At 44.0% G+C, this 10,923-nt stretch overlaps 1 non-coding gene across 1 annotated transcript; it reads left to right on the top strand.

Moving 5' to 3' along the window:
• Positions 1-10,464: 10,464 nt before the first annotated feature.
• LOC116470146 (small nucleolar RNA U3) lies at positions 10,465-10,680 on the top strand. The gene has a single exon (XR_004248551.1). It is a non-coding gene; the product is annotated as a small nucleolar RNA U3 (small nucleolar RNA).
• Positions 10,681-10,923: the final 243 nt, after the last annotated feature.

Here is a 10,923-nt window from a genome sequence, read left to right as displayed (position 1 = left end):
ACTTCCTAGTGCCATCCCCACCACTCATTGTGCTGGCTTGGAGGCACTCAGTTCAGAGTCTTCAAACCCTCCTCCTCAGCCTTGGCCAGGCTATCTGTCTCCTCAGGGCAGCCAAAGAAGATGAGCTCATTTCCAGAACCCAAGAGGTGGCTCTGACCCTATCTTCCCAGTTATTGCTGAAGTTGGGTGGCTGAAACCAGGCAGGGCATCATGCTGGCACCAGGCCAGCCTTGCATCAGGCAAATCTGCTGACTCATCTCTCTCTTCTAAACAAGCTCTGAGAGTTGGCATGCAGGAGGCAGCACCGAGGAGTCTGATGGCGTGGGCCACCTGGCAGGGACTGACCAAGGGGAGGCGGGGAGCAGCAGCCACCTGCCACCCCAATCCCACATTCCTCTAATAGCACCAGGGACAGAAAATATGTGCCTACCCAAGAATTTCAGGGCCACAAGTAGAAACAAGTATATCATAACAGGGAAGTTTGCAACAGAGAAATATGCTTTGCCTGAGAAAAGTGGATAACTTGACTTGAATAATCTTCAAAAATTATGTTTGGTGTTTGAAAAAGCTTAGTGGATTCTTTACAAAGAGCTACACATTAATATTTGGAAATAAAAGACATACAAAGAATAAAACAAAAAAAATGGCCCATAATCTCCTCTCCCCCAACCTCAGATAATTGTAGAAGTACTTGATTAGATAATATATATGTACAAAATAAAAAGTGAAAGCTCCCATCCCCTGACTTATCCCTCTCCTAAACGCACATTTTTAAGTGCCTTTTCTTTCCTTCCCATGGGAAAACAATGTATGTATACCCCTACATTTCCATTTGTCCTTAAACATCTTTAGTGTACCAAAACCACCTCAGGTTTGCGCAACTTCATGGAACACCACCCACATTGTACTTTAGAGTGTCTTGAACGGGGCAATATTCCCATAGCACACAGTGTGAATGGTGCCCACCAGAGCCGCACAACGTGGTAGGAGTGCTGTTTCCACATCATAGTATATCCTGGAGCTCTTTTGAGATCAATACATATGGATCTATCTCATTTTCTTTTAAACATCTGGCTTCATAGATTCTATCATTTGGATGTACCATCATTTCTTCAACAAGTCCCCTGTGGGTAGACAATTCATTTCCTCCTTCCTCAATTGTAAGAACACTCCAATTAGCATCCTTGTACAAATATATTAGCAAACTCTTGTAAATGTCCGTTGAATAAAGTCTTACCATTGGGATTCTTAAGTACGTACATCTTAATTTTATAGACATTGCCTAATCGATAACTTCATTTTAAAGAACAACTACTCTAAGGAGCAAAACAGTTTCCCTGACTTAATTCCTCCCTTGAAGGAAGGTGAAAAGGATTTATCTGACATTGTAACAGAATCCCTTTATGACCAAAAACAAGATTAACTGTGTATGCCTACAGATTGGGTGAATAAGAGAGAGGTGAATTGGATGAGGAAGAATAAAGAAAATTCTTTAGAATTTACAAAGGGCTGTCATCTTAACCACTGATATGAAGAAAGGTGGACAAAGGGGCTTAAAAGGCCTCTTATTCTCTATAACTTGGTTATTCACCCTAGAGGGACTTTGTCGTTCATGACTTAGTGACATGTTGCATCTACACCTTTGCATCTATACCTATATACTTTGCATCATACCTCGGTGAGAGCCACCAAGCAGCTCAGAAAAGAAATGGAGGTTTAACTATGGGCTCTATGCTTTTACTGTATGTGCTAGGATTTTCTCAGGTTCCATTATTGAATGTGTGTTTCACTTACCTACTGTAGCTCTACAATAAAGCAACATTATCTCTCATCCTTCTGTGGGTTGACTGGACTCAGCTGGGTGGTTCTCACTTGGGGTCTCCCATGTCATTGCAGTCATATGCGGGCTCTTGTTTCTACTGGAATTGCCCAAAGTAATGTGTAATTTTTCCCCAGCCTCCTGTAGCTATTATTCTCCTGAAGAGAGGAGGATGGAGGATTGGCCATTAGTGTTTGGGTCACAAGAGACATACCTAACTCAAACTGACTTAAAGGAAAAGATGAATTTACTGGCTTAGGTAACTTCAGGAATACTTCAGGAGTACCTGGATCTAGCTGTTAAAATAATCTTATTAGGAATTTGTTTCTTTCCGTCTCCCAAATTATTTTTTTCCTCTATTAGATTCTTTCTCAAATAATGCCACCAAGTGCTCCAGGCTTAAGATTAACAACCTTGGGAAAAAGAAAACATCTCTCCCAGTGGCCTCAGCATCATCCTGAAGCTTTTATTGGACTGAGTGGGTCACGTGTGTATCTCTGAACAAATCTTCATGGCCAGGAGAAGGGGATGAACTGGCCAAGCCTGGGCATTTGGTCAACCTCTGGGTCTGGGAGGTGGAATCAGCTTCCCCCTAATTGTATCAACTGATATTGAGGGTGAATTACTTAGTAAAATCAATGTGGAAGAAGGGAGACTGTAGGAAAGACAAAAGATGTCTACCTATAAGGTCCTTACCTGGGACTGTTGTGACAATGCTTGGGAACAAGTCACGCTTTGGGTGAACCTGTGGTTCAATTGGCTTTTGAATCCTCGGCTGTGATTAGGAGAACACCGAGAGTTTTTCACCTTTGACAGTGGTCAGTAGATATGTAGAATCATGGAATCATTCAATGGCTAAGGCCCTGAGGACCACTGACTCCAATCCCCCACCTAGTGGTTGAGTCCCTTCCACAGCTCCTCTGCAAACACTTAGAAATGCTCGGTGGCAAGATGTTTGCTCACTGCCTTCGAAAGCAATCTCTTCCATTATTAGGCATCTCTATGTGTTTTTAAAGTTATTATAAAGTAAAGTAAATACTAACCCTTTAAAATTGACTCCTACATGTTAGACACTGGGCTATGCACTTTACATGTCTTATTTCAACTTCATTTTACGATATTCCTGTGAAAAGAGTTACTGTTATTAGCCCTACTTTACAGAAGAGGAAACTAAGAGCAGGAGAAATTAAGTAACTCGGGTATTTTGAGGACAAAAATCTGCATGGTATACCTCTTCATTGTGAAGGTCTGCCATTCTGTAATTTTTACCCATTGATCTTATACTTTGGCCTTTTGGAGTTATTTGGATAATTCTTCAAATAATTTCAGACAGCTATGACATATCTCCTAGGACTTCAATCTTCTAAGGTTAGCATCCATATACCTTCTTACATCCTGATTGTAAAGCGGTTACAGAGATTTCACCAGATGCCCTTCTCTGGGCATGCAGAAGTATGCCTCTTAAAATGTGTCTAAAACCAACTCTGGGCCAGGCGGGTGCCTCACGCCTGTAACCCTAGCACTTTGGGAGGCCAAGGCAGGTGGATTGCCTGAGCTCAGGAGTTCCAGACCAGCCTGGACAACACGGTGAAATCCCACCTCTATTAAAATGCAAAAAAATTTAGCTGGGCGTGTTGGTGTGTGTCTGTAATCCCAGTTACTTGGGAGGCTGAGCCAGGAGAATTACTTGAACCCAGGAGGCAGAGTTTGCAGTGAGCCGAGATCGCACCACTGCACTCCAGCCTGGGTGACAGAGTAAGACTCCATCTCAAAAAACAAAAGGGATCTAACCAGTGTAAAATATTATGGGATGTCTTCACTGTGGGTATATAAAACTATCAGCACAACTCAGACTGCATTTGCTTCTTAAGGAGTCATTCCACTGACAACTCAGTTTGAGGTTGGAGCCATCTTCCATGCTAAGGTCTTCATCCATGTCTGTTGAGTCTCTCCCAGGTTATAACAGAATAGTTAACTTTTTGAGCCTCTGGGGCAGGACTTTACCTTTATCCTTGTTAAATTTCACGCTGTTCATTTTAGTAAATTGCCCAATTACTGGGAATTTTTATTATATCTTTCTATACCCCAGTTATCTCTCCCAGGGTAGGGCATCTTCAAATTTGACAGGCATGTATTTGTTAAGTCAGAGACTTAAAAAAAAAATGGACAAAACACGAACAGGAATAGAAAATGCCACTGGAGGCCTTCTGGACTGAGCCTTCTTAGTTAACAAATCCCACCAAACTATATTATCACTCCACCCTCAGTTCTCCAATTCTACAACAATTTATGAGAGATTTTGTCAAATACTGTGACACATTTCTCATAAACCTTGTCCAAAGATCTATTAATCTGTTAAAATATTTCAGGGGAAGAGGTTAGTTTGTTATTCTTTTATTCATTAAATTATCTAGTATTTATTGAGCATTGGCTCTGCCATTTATTAGCTGAAAGTCCCTGGGCCAGTTATTTAAATCACCAATGCCTTAATTATCTTATCTGTAAAATGGAGATAATAACCTCCCATGCCTTACATAGCTGATGTTTAAATTAAATTAGATAATAAACCTAAGTTACTTAGAATGGTTCCTGGCAGGTGATAAATGCTCAGTAAATAAAAACTGTGAACCCTAATTGAACTAGTTAGTGCTTATTTTTCTCAGTTAACACTACTTTCCCTCCTTTTCTAGTTCCTGGGTCCAAACCTCCTCCAGTGTTTATGTATTTTTAAATTGATACACAATATCTGTACATATTTATGGAATACATGTGATATTTTCATACATGAATACAATGTGTAATGATCAAATCAGGGTCATTAGGATATCCATCACCTCAAACATAAATCACTTCTTTGTGTTGGGAACATTTCAAGGCCTCTCTTCTAGCTATTTTGAAATCTTCTTAATTATAGTTGCCCTACTATACTGTCAAAGCTAGAACTTTTTTTTTTTTTTTTTTGAGACAGAGTCCCACTCTGTCACCCATGCTGTAGTGCAGTGGCGCAATCTCAGCTCACTGCAACCTCTACCTCCCAGGCTCAGGTGATCCTCCCACCTCACCCTCCCAAGTAACTGGGACTACAGGCACACACCACCATGCCCAGCTGATTTTTGTATTTTTTGTGGAAACAGGGGTTTCACCATGTTGCCCAGGCTGATCTCAAACTCCAGGGCTCAAGCAGTCCTCCTGCCTTGGTCTCCCAAAGTCCTGGGATTACAGGCGCGAGCCACTGTGCTTGTCCTGCAGAACTTATTAGTCTGATCTAACTGTACTTTTGTACCCAATTACCGACCTCTCTTCTCCCCACCCCCAACCTCTAGTAACCACCACTCTACTCCCCACCTCCATGAGATGAAGGGTTTCTTTTAGCTCTCACACATCTTGTTCTCCTTTGACGTCTCCTGATGACTGCTGGCAGGTGCACCCCTCTCCAGCTATGCAAGGCTCCCTCGGGATCATCGCCAGTTCACATGAGGATCTAGAGCCTTCTCTTTGCCTTCCCCACTTTGGTTATTTGTGGTTTTAGCATTTTGATGGCATTTTTTGGGCTTCCCTGCCATCCCTTCTGTCAGGTTTTAAAGCTCTTCGTGGCAGGTGCCTGCAGCCAGCCCCCTGAAAGATGAGTGACAGCTTCCGGTAGCCGGCCTGCTACAGGGAGACACTGTGTAATCTGCCTTTGTTGGCCTAGGCCTGTTGTCAGCCAGCCCGGGGGTGATTGCACTGAGATTTCATAAGAGGGAAACATAACTTTCTCCTCTCTCTCTCTCTCCCCTCCATCCCCATCCCTCTGTCCCTCTCTCCCTCTCTCTCTCTAGTATTAGGATTCACTGGGTTCTTTCCCCACCTCTTCCCTTGCAAAGTTTTTTCATATAAATGGATTCAATATCTGAGCATTTTCCCTCTCCAAATTCCCTAATCCCCAATACACATACCTTTCTCCAGACATAACAATATGTGTAATTATGTTATCCAAAAAAAGAGAAAGGGCCATGTGCAGTGGCTCATGCCTGTAATCCCAGTACTTTGGGAGGCTGAGGCAGGTGGATCACTTGAGCCTAAAAGTTCAAGACCAGCCTGGGCAACATGATGAAACTCTGTCCCTATAAAGAATACAAAAATTAGCCAGGTGTGGTGGTATACACCTGTGGTCCTAGCTACTTGGGAGGCTGAAGTTGAAGAATCGCTTGAGCACAGGAGATCAAAGCTGCAGTGAGCCAAGATTGTGCCACTGCACTCCTGGCCGGGCGACAGAGTGACAGACTGTCTCTGAAGAAGGAGAATGAGAATGAGGAGGAGGAGAAGGAGGAGGAGAAGGAGGAGGAGGAGAAGGAGGAAGAGAAGGAGAAGAAGAAGGAGAAGGAGAAGAAGAACAACAAGAAGAAGAAGAACGACAATAAGAAGGACGAGGAGGAGGAAGAGGAGATTCCTTTCTTCTCCCATCTCCTCACTCCTCCATACTTTTAAGGCCACCTCAGGGTCACCATAATACCCAACTCTAGGGGAAACCATTTGTATGGTTTGCATGATAAACGGTGACCTTCTTGAATTGTGCAACACAGCAGCACAGCCTGACTCTCTATAGCTGGGTCATGCTGCTCTCCATCCCATCTCTTCTTGCAGGCTCTTAATTCTTGATAGATGAAAATGTTGCTGCCTTGGAACATCACACTAAAGTACTAGATACGGGTGGGTTGTTAGGGGGACAAAAACATCTTGCTGACACAGAGGATACTGTCTGAAGAAGACAGCACTCAGGAACGCCTAGTGATTGGCATGATGCTCGGGCTGGCAAGAGGGGGCCCAGGTGTGCCTCATAGTGTGCTTGTGTGGCATTCACCACGGAGGAAAGGCAGCCAGCACTCACTGAGGACCCACATCAGCCCAGGCCTATACCTGAGCTTTCTCATGCTCTCTCACTTACTCTTCAATAGGCCCCATAGAGACGAGGACACAAAGGCTCAGAGAGATTTGGCCAGCCCCCAGAGTTGGTGAGTTGCAGAGGTAGGAGTCAAATCCAGGCTGTGTGGCTCTTACCCTCCACATGACAAGGCTATCCAGGAGGAGGAATATAGAAAAAAAAAAAAAAACAGAAATAACTATAAATAGGGTTGATGCTTTCTTTCTTTCTTTGTTTCTTTCTCTTTCTTTTTTCTTTCTTTTTCTTTCTTTCTTTTCTTTCTTTCTTTTTCTTCTTCTTTTCTTTCTTTCTTTTTCTTCTTCTTTCTTTCTTTCATAGAGAAGAGGCAGTTTTTTTTTTTTTTTTTGACAGTCTTGCTCTGTTGCCGAGGCTGGAGTGCAGTGACACAATCTTGGCTCACTGCAGCCACCGCCTCCCAGGTTCAAGGGATTCTCCTGCCTCAGCCTCCCAAGTAGCTGGGATTACATGTATGCGGCACCACACTCTGCTAATTTTCAAAAAATTATTTTTAGTAGAGATGAATTTCACCATGTTGGCCAGGCTGGTCTTGAACTTCTGACCTCAAGTGATCTGCCCACCTCAGCCTCCCAAAGTGCTGGGATTACAAACATAAGTCACTGTGCCCAGCTGAAGAGCCAGATTTAAAACAAATTTTGTGTGTGTGTATTAGGTTCCTAGAGATGCAGTAATGAATTACCACAAACTGGGAGGCAGGAAACAACAGCAATGTATCCCCTCACATTCTGGAGGCTAGAAACTCAAAATGAAGGACTGTGCTCCCTCTGAAGCCTCCAGGGAAGAATGCTCCTTGCCTCTCACTAGCTTCTGGTGGCTCCAATAATTCTTGCCATTTCTGAGCTTGCAGCTGCATCACTCCAATCTCTGCCTTCATTGTCACGCGGCCTTCTTCCCGGTGTGTTTCCCCACGTGTCCTCTCCTTTTCTTGTAAAGACATCATTGGATTTAGGTCCCTCTCTAATCTAGTATAATCTCATCTTAACTGATGTCATCTGCAACTACCCTATTTCCAAATAAGGTCACATTTGAGGTTTTGGGCGGTCATGAATTTTGGGGGGACATATTCAACCCACCACACCTTGCTTCCCAATTCTGCTCTGAGCCAGCCCAGGCTAGATTCTAAGGCCCAGCACTGCCTCACTTTCAGATTTGATTCCTGTAGAAATATCAGCTCAGTAGCAGTTCATCCCAGTCTACAGATGTATTTTATAAATTTATAAATTGAGCCATGTGGTAGGAAAACATTATTAAGGGAATGGAGGTCTCTCAGGGCTTGAATTTCTGAAAGTGCTTCTTGATGCCAGCAGCCTTAACCCCTCAGCATGTAGAAGCAACAGATGGTCTTTCTTTCTCAGGAGCTGGCCCTTACCACTGCCATTATGTCTCCAATCTGGACATCCCTGTAATGGTGTCGATGCCAACCATGTCCCTAAGGTGCCTCATGGCGTGCTTGTGTGGCACTCATCCTGGAGGAAGATGATGGTCTGAGCATCTTCATCCTGGTCATCACCCAGGCAGGCCCTGCCTGAATAGTAACATTACAGTGATGAGACATTTCTTGCCATTGTAGGTGGCCTGGATGTCAACTCAGGGTGTGCTGACACCTAGGACAGTGTTCTTGGAGTTCATGCCAGTGTGCTCTTGTCCTGATGCTCCATCTGATTGTCTACAGACTTTTTTGCTGCCTTCTAATTCCGGGAATCCTGCACGCCAACAGTCAGCTCTGCCACACTCCTGCCTCCCTGCACAATGAAGGTATGCACCTACACCTAGCTCTTCACCTACACCCACTGCTCGCCTCTCCTCTTGGGCACTTCCATTTGCCACTCTCGCCACCTCCTGTTTGGGCCTCCAGGGGCTGCCTGTTCATCACACCTGGCCGTCATGATTTTCCCTAACCATTCCCAGGTGAAGATGCCACCCGTCGCAGTCCCATGCTGGAGATGCCAGGATAAAAGGGGCAATGGAGTGGACCCAGAGAACTCTGCTCTTCCCCAGCCCAGAAGCTACCGAGCAACAGTGAGTGGAAGCCCCTGGCTGCATAGGTGGAGGCCAGGTAGACCACTCCTCACCCCATCCTAAAGAACAGGAAATGAACTGTGAGGCCCTTAGGCCCAGCCAGGGAGGAATGCTGCATATAGGCCTGTGGTATGGATGCAGCCACACAAGTTTCTTTCAGAAGGAGAGGCTGGGAACAGGGGTGGCAGTCAATGCAATCTTCTCATGATTCCCAAGTGTTTTGCTAGAACAAAGAGCTAACCTCCAGCCTCAAGTCTCTCTGCAGGGCACTTAGTTCCTTCTCACTGCAGAATCAGCAGCCCTGGAATCTGCCCAGGCTCCTCTCTTCAGCCACCTACTTTTATTTTTCTCTGTGGTACTTCCATCTGCTGATGTTGTCTGACTTGTAATGTGCCATAAAACAGATTTGATAATTTGTTTATTGTCTATCTTCCTGCTAGAATATATGCTCCTAGAAGGTGGGGCTCCTGCCCCAAAGCCTAGAACAGTGCCTGTCCAAGCTGAAGTGGCACTTAGGCAAAATCATTGAACGAATGCATGAGTGAGAAGCAGCCCAGTCCTGTCAAATGAGCTGGAAGAGACAGACTTCAGAGACAGTCTAATCTTTTTCCCTGTTAACATAAATAGCAAACAAAGAGAGTCTCTTTAAAAGAAAAAGACATTTACCTGGGAATAGAGCATTGTATTGGGAATATGCATATCATAGTAAACTACGTACATGTTCAGGGAGGTAAAGGAAGACAGATATTTAAAGAAAGAAAGAGAAGGATTACATATTTGTTTTGACATAATTATCCTTGGCTCCAAAGAACAATAACAAGGATGATGCCAGTCTAGGCTTGGACAAGAAGTGGCTGGGCAGATGTCTTCGCAGAAGTCTTTTTTGTGTAAGGCTGCAATGGCCTTTGTGCAAAGTCATGGTTTTTACAGAATCTTGTGTGACAGTTTTTGTTATCAGGTATACATGTATGAGAACTCTTTCTTCATGGCCTTTCCCAGCTCCGTTTGTCAGGGTTCTTTCTTTCTTTTTTTAACATTAGTGACTCCATTTTGATTTTGACAACTTTCACAACCCTAATTTTTCCTGGAAGGAAACTGGGAGCAATCCAGAGATTCTAAATAACTCCTCGGATTTGACACTGCAACTGGGTTTTGCATTTTTTCAAGAAACTTAAGACATGTTACCCCATTTGCCCTTCCCACACACTTTCTGAGGGATGTGATGATGGTGGGAGCAGAAGCTTAGAGAGGCTAAGTTGCTCAGATGACACAGCCAAAATTTAAGCTCAGATTTGTGTGACTCCAAAACTACGGCTTTTTAACAATTAGGTTGGGGATAACAAATACATTTCGTTTCAAGAGCCAAGTGCAGTTAACTGGGATGTGACTCAGGGCCACCATTTTGAGGAGTCTGAAGCTCCTCAGGTTCAGTAGATAAGAGTGCATGATTGATTAGCAATGTCTGCCACGGGCACAGGGTGGGGAATGACAGTGTTCTGCCATCCCTGCCACTAGGCAATGATGCAATATTAGGTCCCTTATCTTAGACTCTTTGTCCCTCACCATACTGCTTCTGAGGCCAATATTCCTATGGTTCCTGCCTCAGCAATGAGAAGCCTATGACAAAGCTACCAAACACTGTAAAGTTGGAGGTGAACAGAGCATGATTTCATTAGTAAGAAATGGAAAGACTATACTTTCAGGGATCATTTATATGATTTGTGGCTACAGAAGTTTCTCAGCGTGAGAAGCCCCAGAAGCCACGAGGAGGAGACGCAGCATTCTCTGTGGCGCGTGAGGCCAGCTCTTGGCATTACTTCGCTACAACTGCATTTGCTACTGATGATCGTTCTTCTCTCATCTCAGGGAGGGTAGAAGGGAGAGAGGATGCAGCCTGAGTGATTCCTGTTTCAACATTTAAAAAGAAGAAAGAAAGAAACTGAATGCACATTTGGTCATTCCAGAATCCTTTGCCCATGACACAGGGCTTAGTATCACCTTTGTGTAGGAAGGACACCAATATGTTAAGTGTAGGGGAACAGATAATCCAAAATTATTTATATCTGTTTTTGGAAGCATCACATGACCTAGGGTGGCAGAGTTATCTCAATAACTATGTTTACTTGGGGTTAGGTTATCCTCTCAG

Source organism: Hylobates moloch, unplaced genomic scaffold (genome assembly GCF_009828535.3).
Source record: "Hylobates moloch isolate HMO894 unplaced genomic scaffold, HMol_V3 SCAFFOLD_5, whole genome shotgun sequence".
Classification (NCBI taxonomy): Eukaryota; Metazoa; Chordata; class Mammalia; order Primates; family Hylobatidae; genus Hylobates; species Hylobates moloch.
Note: the sequence above shows the minus strand (reverse complement) of the source record. Positions and strands in the feature narration are given on the sequence as shown.